A 6,907-nucleotide genomic window follows, 5' to 3' on the forward strand; every position below is an offset into this window, starting at 1 on the left:
CCTGACCAATAAAACAGAGTGTCCATGGGCTGTACTGGATTTATGACAATATTAAGTCCCTCCCTTACACACAGTTTTATACCACTATTCATATCTTCCAATATGTACCAGTTGCATTCTTGAAACGGATAGATTATTGTTCAGTATTGAATTTTGCGTCCAGGAATACTAAACACAGGGTAGCTCAGATAAACTTGTCACCCAGGGAATATCTGACAGCTATCTTCCCTTCTTTATGTGCTAGTGTGGTCATGTATGACCTTGATTCGTTCAGTACGACATTCCTTGTTTAAATATATACTTATTATTAACGTGTCATGTTCCTGTCTGTGTTTATGAATCGTGTGTGGATTTAAGTTTTGAATTGGGAAGAGGTCTCTGATTGCCTTTTACGACCCCATTACTTCTGGGTATCCTTTTATGGTATGCTATGAGTTTTTATGGGTTTGGTCTTATTTTTACGATAGGCCTGGACAGCAGAAACAGACATCCTGCCAGGATTCAATTAGCTGTTCCAAGCTCTGCACAGGCCTAAGCGCTGGTTTCTGATGCCTTTGAGTTGAGATAACGGCTCTTTTGAAGTGTAAAACCTATGCATTCCATGAATTTAAGGAGGAGGGAGGGGGTAAGCTAATTTCTGCAATGTGTAACTGTTTTGCAGAATTGTCATGGCTGACCTATGATAACTGAACAACATGGCCGCTAGCTACAGCTTTTTGTGTGTCCAGTACGTGCTATCATTACACCATCCACGACCCATGTTCAGTGTTCTGACTGAGGGAAGAAGGTTATCATCCAGGATTTTACAATACATGGACACGTCCATTGGCCCCTCAATGTGGCAAAGCCAGTCTGTACCTTTAGCAGAGAAACAGCCCTAAAGCTTAATGTTTTTTTTTTTTTTTTAATGTCTACAGGTACTGTGGTGGAGGGATCTGAGGGTCTAAAAGACCCCAAACCCCTCCTCTGCACTTAAAGCATTCAAAACGCCAAGTTTGGCTGTTTTGAATGCAGTAAGATTTTGAATTCTTCGCCGCCAGTACCCGGAAGTGATGTCATGACATGACATCACTTCCGGGTACTCAGCGGCGCAGAATTGAAAGAATTGGAGACTCGGTCAGACTGCGGCGGTGCAGATGGAGACCCGGTTTAGACGGCAGTGGTGAAGGTAGGATGCCCAGGTCTCCCGGTGGGACAGGAGACCCGGGCGAGCCACGGAAGGCGTCGGGAGCGGGGAGACGTCCCCTCCCGCTCCTTGGAATGACAGCCGAGCGGCTTCTCAGCTGCATCGGTTGTCATTACAAGACAGCCGTCCGTCGGCTATGGACACCGGTACCAGGGTGATGCTTCTAGCTGCAGGCATCACGCCGGTACATGCACTTTCCCAAAATATCGGCAATATCGCTAAATCAAAAGCTGATTCCGATATATCAGGGAAAGTCCATATCAGCCCTCTATATATCGGCTTTGCCGATAATCAGTCGATCCCTAGTTTTATGGTGACTGTGGTCCCAACTGCATTGAGATCATTCACAAGCTCTTCCCTTGTAATTCTGGGTTGATCCTTTTCTCATGATCATCCTTACCCCATAAGGCGAAATTTTGCATGGAGCTCTAGATCAAGGACGATTGATGGTTATTTTGTATTTCTTCCATTTGAGAATAATCGATCCAACAGTTGTCTCCTTCTAACCAAGCTTCTTGCTGATGGTCTTGAAGCCCATTCCAGCCTTGTGTAGGTTTACAATCTTGTCCCTGATGTCCTTTGACAGCTCTTTGGTTTTGCCCATGATGGTGGGGTTTGAATGGAAAAAAGAGAAAGAGGACAGGTGGCTTTTATACACATAACGAGTTGTCGTTAGCAGGACTAATCTGTGTACCACATGAGCACAAACTGTAGTGAGTCTGTGGGAGCCAGAGTTATTGTTGATTGGTAGGGGATCAAATATTATATTATTTATTTATTATTATTATTTTACTCACTGAACTGCAACTCAATTTAAAAAATGCAACTCAATTTAAAAAATTTGTATCATGTGTTTTGTCCAGATTTTTGGTTGATATTCTGTCCCTATCATTTAAAATACCTATGATAACAATTATAGACCCTTCATTTCTTTGTAAGTGGGCAAACTTTCAAAATCTGCAGAGCATCAAATTATTATTTTCCTGACAGACTCCATGGCAGCATACGTATGGTTATCTCCGCCTCCTCTCCTACCCCATAGGACCCCACTCCCATAAATCTTTGCTCCGAGACAGGAGCCGTGTTCATTTTTTGTCCTCCTACAGTTTCAATGCTTACCCTGTGGGATGCGTTTCTGTCGGCCTGATGGCGTGTTAGCGTGAGGATGTTGACGGTGCTTCATGTTTTTGATAGTCCAGCAATCCCAGCTATTGAGCGGGTGGACATGGGTAATAAATACATTGGGTGTCGGGAAGAAGCCATAAAACCTGAATGAGAGGTGTGCTGCAACCCTGGCCAATTGTCCCAGCTACTAGTGGGAGGCCCTGATGCCCAGCATGCATGCAGACTCCTGGTGGTGGGGAGCTAAGTCCTATATTACCTTGCTCTAGAGGTGGAGGGGCAGTGAAGAGAGGGGGGAAGCTGTATTTTACTGAGACTCATCCTCTCCCCATTGCAGGCTGTTCTCGGTCCTGCCATTCTGGTCGAAGAGGCCATGGTTTCCCCTATTGCTGGAGCTATGTTTTCGGGACCCGCTCCCTCTGCCCTCCAGACCGGATCTCCTGTCCCAGGGTCCTGTGTTACATCCTTGTCCAGCGCAGCTGTATCTGATTGCTTGAACCTTGAGAGGGAAAGATTGGAGGCCCTAGGTTTCCCAGCTGGCGCTGTTTCTACATTATTAAACGCCATGCGGCCCAGTACCAACAAGATCTACAAAACGATTTGGTCTAGGTTCAGGAGTTATATGACCAACACCGCTGGCTCTCTCATTAAACCAAAAATCCAAGACGTCCTTGGTTTCCTCCAGACAGGTTTGGATTTACCCCGGGCGGTCAGCTCCCTCCGCGTCCAGGTCTCAGCCATCTCCGCATTCGCAGGTACTTCCTGGGCCAAGCATTCCCTTGTTCGCCAGTTCTTCAGAGGGGCTACTAGACATAGGCCAGGTTCCCTAAATGGGACCTCCCATTGGTCCTGGACTTTCTTTCACTGACCAACCTGGAGCATGAAGATCCGTCCTTTGTTAAAAATCTCTCCCTGAAGATGGATTTTCTGGTGGCCATCATATCAGCCAAACGGGTCTCAGAGATCAGTGCTCTGGGATGCAAGGAACCATTTCTAACGTTCTTTCGATCGAGTAGTATTGGTTCCTATGTTGGGTTCATACTCGAAGGCGTCTTCAGTTTTCCATGTCAACCAGGAAATTGTCCTGCCAACGTTTAGATCTCTAAATGACCTTAGTGCTCATCCATTGGATGTGGGCGAAGTCTTGCAACTATACTTGAAAGTCACCGCTCCTTTCCATCAGTAAGATCATCTAATTATTCTCTACTATGGGGAAAACAAGGGCAAGCGTGCCTCTTCAAGGTCAATTGCAGTGGGCTTATAGAGCCAGGGGCTTGGCACCTCCAGAGGCGGTGACTGCTCATTCCACCAGAGGGATGTCAACATCTTGGGCGGCCTCCCGGCATGTCGCGCCTGAAGTTATCTGCCAAGCGGCTTCAAGGTCCTTGATCAATACCTTTATGGCACATTATTGTGTCGAACCAGCTTCTTTGTCCTCTGTTAATTTTGGTTTAAGAATCCTGTCAGTAAATGGTGCAAATGAAACCATTTTCTGTTTGACCAGCAGTGCCCATCCAGGAGTGTATGGCTAGTTATTTCCCGTACGTATGCTGCCATGGAGTCTGTTAGCAAAACTGAACATTTCCTATCAAATACTTACCGTAATTTTCCTTTCCTGATGGACTCCATGGCAGCAGGAGTAGTCTAGTTATGGAACACAGCTCTTGTCTCGGAGCAAAGATTTATGGGAGTGGGGTCCGGTAGGAGAGGAGGCCGAGCTAACCGTACGTATGCTGCCATGGAGTCCATCAGGAAAGGAAAATTACGGTAAGTATTTGACAGGAAATTTTCTGTTTTTTCAACACTGTATTGTGAGATGGGGAATAGGTAGCAGGTACAAAAGCTCCCTATGGTGAGCACACTTTCAGGCACAGATACCAGTTCAATGGAGTAGAACCAAACAGTGGTGTGTTTTTAGGTGCTATATACAAGTCTATTTAAAGGTACTGTACAGTGAGGTAAACAGAAAAAAGGTTCAGAAACGTACAAAACCAAATCCTAGCCGTGTCCCGGCACTAACTACACAAATCACAACCCTGACGATCAGACTGTCCAAGCCTAATGCTTGTCAGCCTCCACATACACAGCTTGTTTGCTTTGCACTAGCCTTGCATCTCTGTCTCTCTCATTTGAGGGGGGCATGATCAGTTACCAGGGCAAACTGTCGCTCTAAAAAATAGTATCTTAGAGCATCCATGCCCACTTTATGGCTAAACATTTCTTTTTAATAATGGCATATTTCTTTTCACATTCATTCAGTTTTCTGCTCAGGTACACTACAGGGTGTTCTTTCTCATTGTATACCTATGACAACACTTCCCCAATACCTACATCAGATGTATCTGTCTGAATCACAAAATCCTTGGAAAATCGGGGAGGTACAGTACTGACTGTGCACAAAGGGCTCTACTCTGGACTTGGAAAGATGGAAGGAAAATCTGTCTTTGTCAATGTGCACAGTAAAAGTGAAAGGGAGTGAGTGACTATTTCATTATTATTCAGCTGATGTTCTTGCAGAGTTCTAATGAGGAAAGTTGCAGTGTCTACATCTCTTTAGAAGTGGTCAACCCTTTGAAAGTACTACACGAAAAATGGAATGTTTGCTGCAGGGGATGCCTTTCCCTTTCCAGACACTGGGAGGTTAACATTCTCTGGACGTGTTTCTGAGGCATCGTTTAGCCAATGGAGGAGCGGTGGAGAAGGCGGCAGGCTGACCGATGCCTTTAAACAGTTCTTTAGTCCTCAGCAGCACCCAGAGGTGTTAGGTTTAAGCAGCCATCGGCAGCATCTCCATCATATGGTGCATGATTATCTAGGGGCAAGAGCAGACTTGGAGACCTTTCCAAGTGAGCATCCACTAGGTTACTGGGTCTTGAGGATGGACCACTGGCCAGAACTTGCTCAATATGCAATGAAGCTACTGGCCTGTCCTGCTTCCAGTGTGCTTTACGAACAGACGTTCGGTGCTGCTGGAGGTTTTGTGACGGACAAAAGAGTGCGTCTGTCCACAAACTCTGTTGACCATCTGACTTTTATCAAAATGAATCAGTCCTGGATCAACAACAGCTATCAAGCCCCTGATGCTGATGTAACTGACTGAATTTGCTAGGGGTCTGCCATCCCTTGAAGACTGCATATGCTGCCTATCCTATTCTGCAACCTTGATTCTGCTAGCTTCCAATTTTTCTGCACCTCTATGACAAGTACATGCAATTTCAAATTTGTATGTATATTTGTATATGACATTTTTTTCTTCAGAAATGTCAGTATTGCTGCAGCAGGCTACATACATTGCAGAGATGCACTACTTTACAGGCACATTAAGGGGACCCCCCAGGCACGATATTTAAAGGAATTTTTCATTTTTAACATTTCACTTTAAGCCTCACTAAAATCAGTATATCACTGCTCCTTTAAAAACTATCATTTTTAAAAACTTTTTTTTGCATTGCTACATGTTCCCCAGGTCAGTACATGGACTCCTATACACTTTAGTTGGACAATAACTTACATTTAAGCCTTCAAAATGAGACTGTTTGATTTTTGAAGTTCGAGTCCCATAGACTTCAAAGGAGTTTGTTCGAACAAACATTTTCCCTGTATTCTGGTGCGAACAGAACAGGGGGGTGTTCAGCTCATCACTATATAGCACTGCGCTACATTAACTGGTATTTACGCAGTCATGCAACACTGTACCCAAACTAAATTTGTAGATTTTTTTCTTCACACAAATGAAGCTTTCTTTTGGTGGTATTTGATCACCACTGGGTTTTTTATTTTTTGCATAAAAAGAAAAATTACCAAAAATTTTGAAAGAAAAAAAAGACTTTTTACTTTCTGCTATAAAATATCCAATACAAAAATTTAAAATTCTTAATAAATGTTGTCCAAGATGTGTTCAGCTACATGTCTTTAATATAAAAACAATCCCACTAAGTGTATATTGATTGGTTGGCATGAAATTTAAAACACCTACAAACTATAGTGTATACTGTATCATTTTTTTTTAATACTAGTATTGTAGTGACTTATAATGGGTCTATGAAAGTGTGGCGGACAATCTAACACTAACTGACATGGGGGGGGAACTAATGGACAATGACATCACCAATGACTCTAATACAGCAATAATACTTTACACTGTCACTGTACTGACACTGGCTGGGAGGAGGTTAACATAAAGGGCGATCAAGGGGTTAAACGTGTGCCTAATAATGTGTACAGGGTGTAATGTTCTCTGCTTTTACTAACAGGTCTCTTTGTTTCTCTGCTTTGCAGAGATAAGGAACAGAGCGCGATCTCTCCCTCTGTACAGAGCCCTGTGTTGATTGTAAACATAGGGCTCTGGGCTGTGATTGGACACAGCCAATCAGCAGTTCCTGACCATGAATCATTGACTGGGACCTGCTGACAATCACAGTGGGTGTCGGCTTCTGTGGGGCGCACCCTAAACCCAGGAGCAGGCAGCAATGTACGAGTATGTCGCTTTGCCTGCACAGGCTGCTTTATCCACAGTACATTGCGGGTGGGTGGGCAGGTGGGCAGAAATTGGTTAGGGAGAACAAGCGCTCATTTCCATTTAGACGTATCAGAGAAGAT

The sequence above is a fragment of the Pelophylax lessonae genome (genome assembly GCF_965119305.1).
Source record: "Pelophylax lessonae genome assembly, chromosome: 7".
Taxonomy (NCBI): Eukaryota; Metazoa; Chordata; class Amphibia; order Anura; family Ranidae; genus Pelophylax; species Pelophylax lessonae.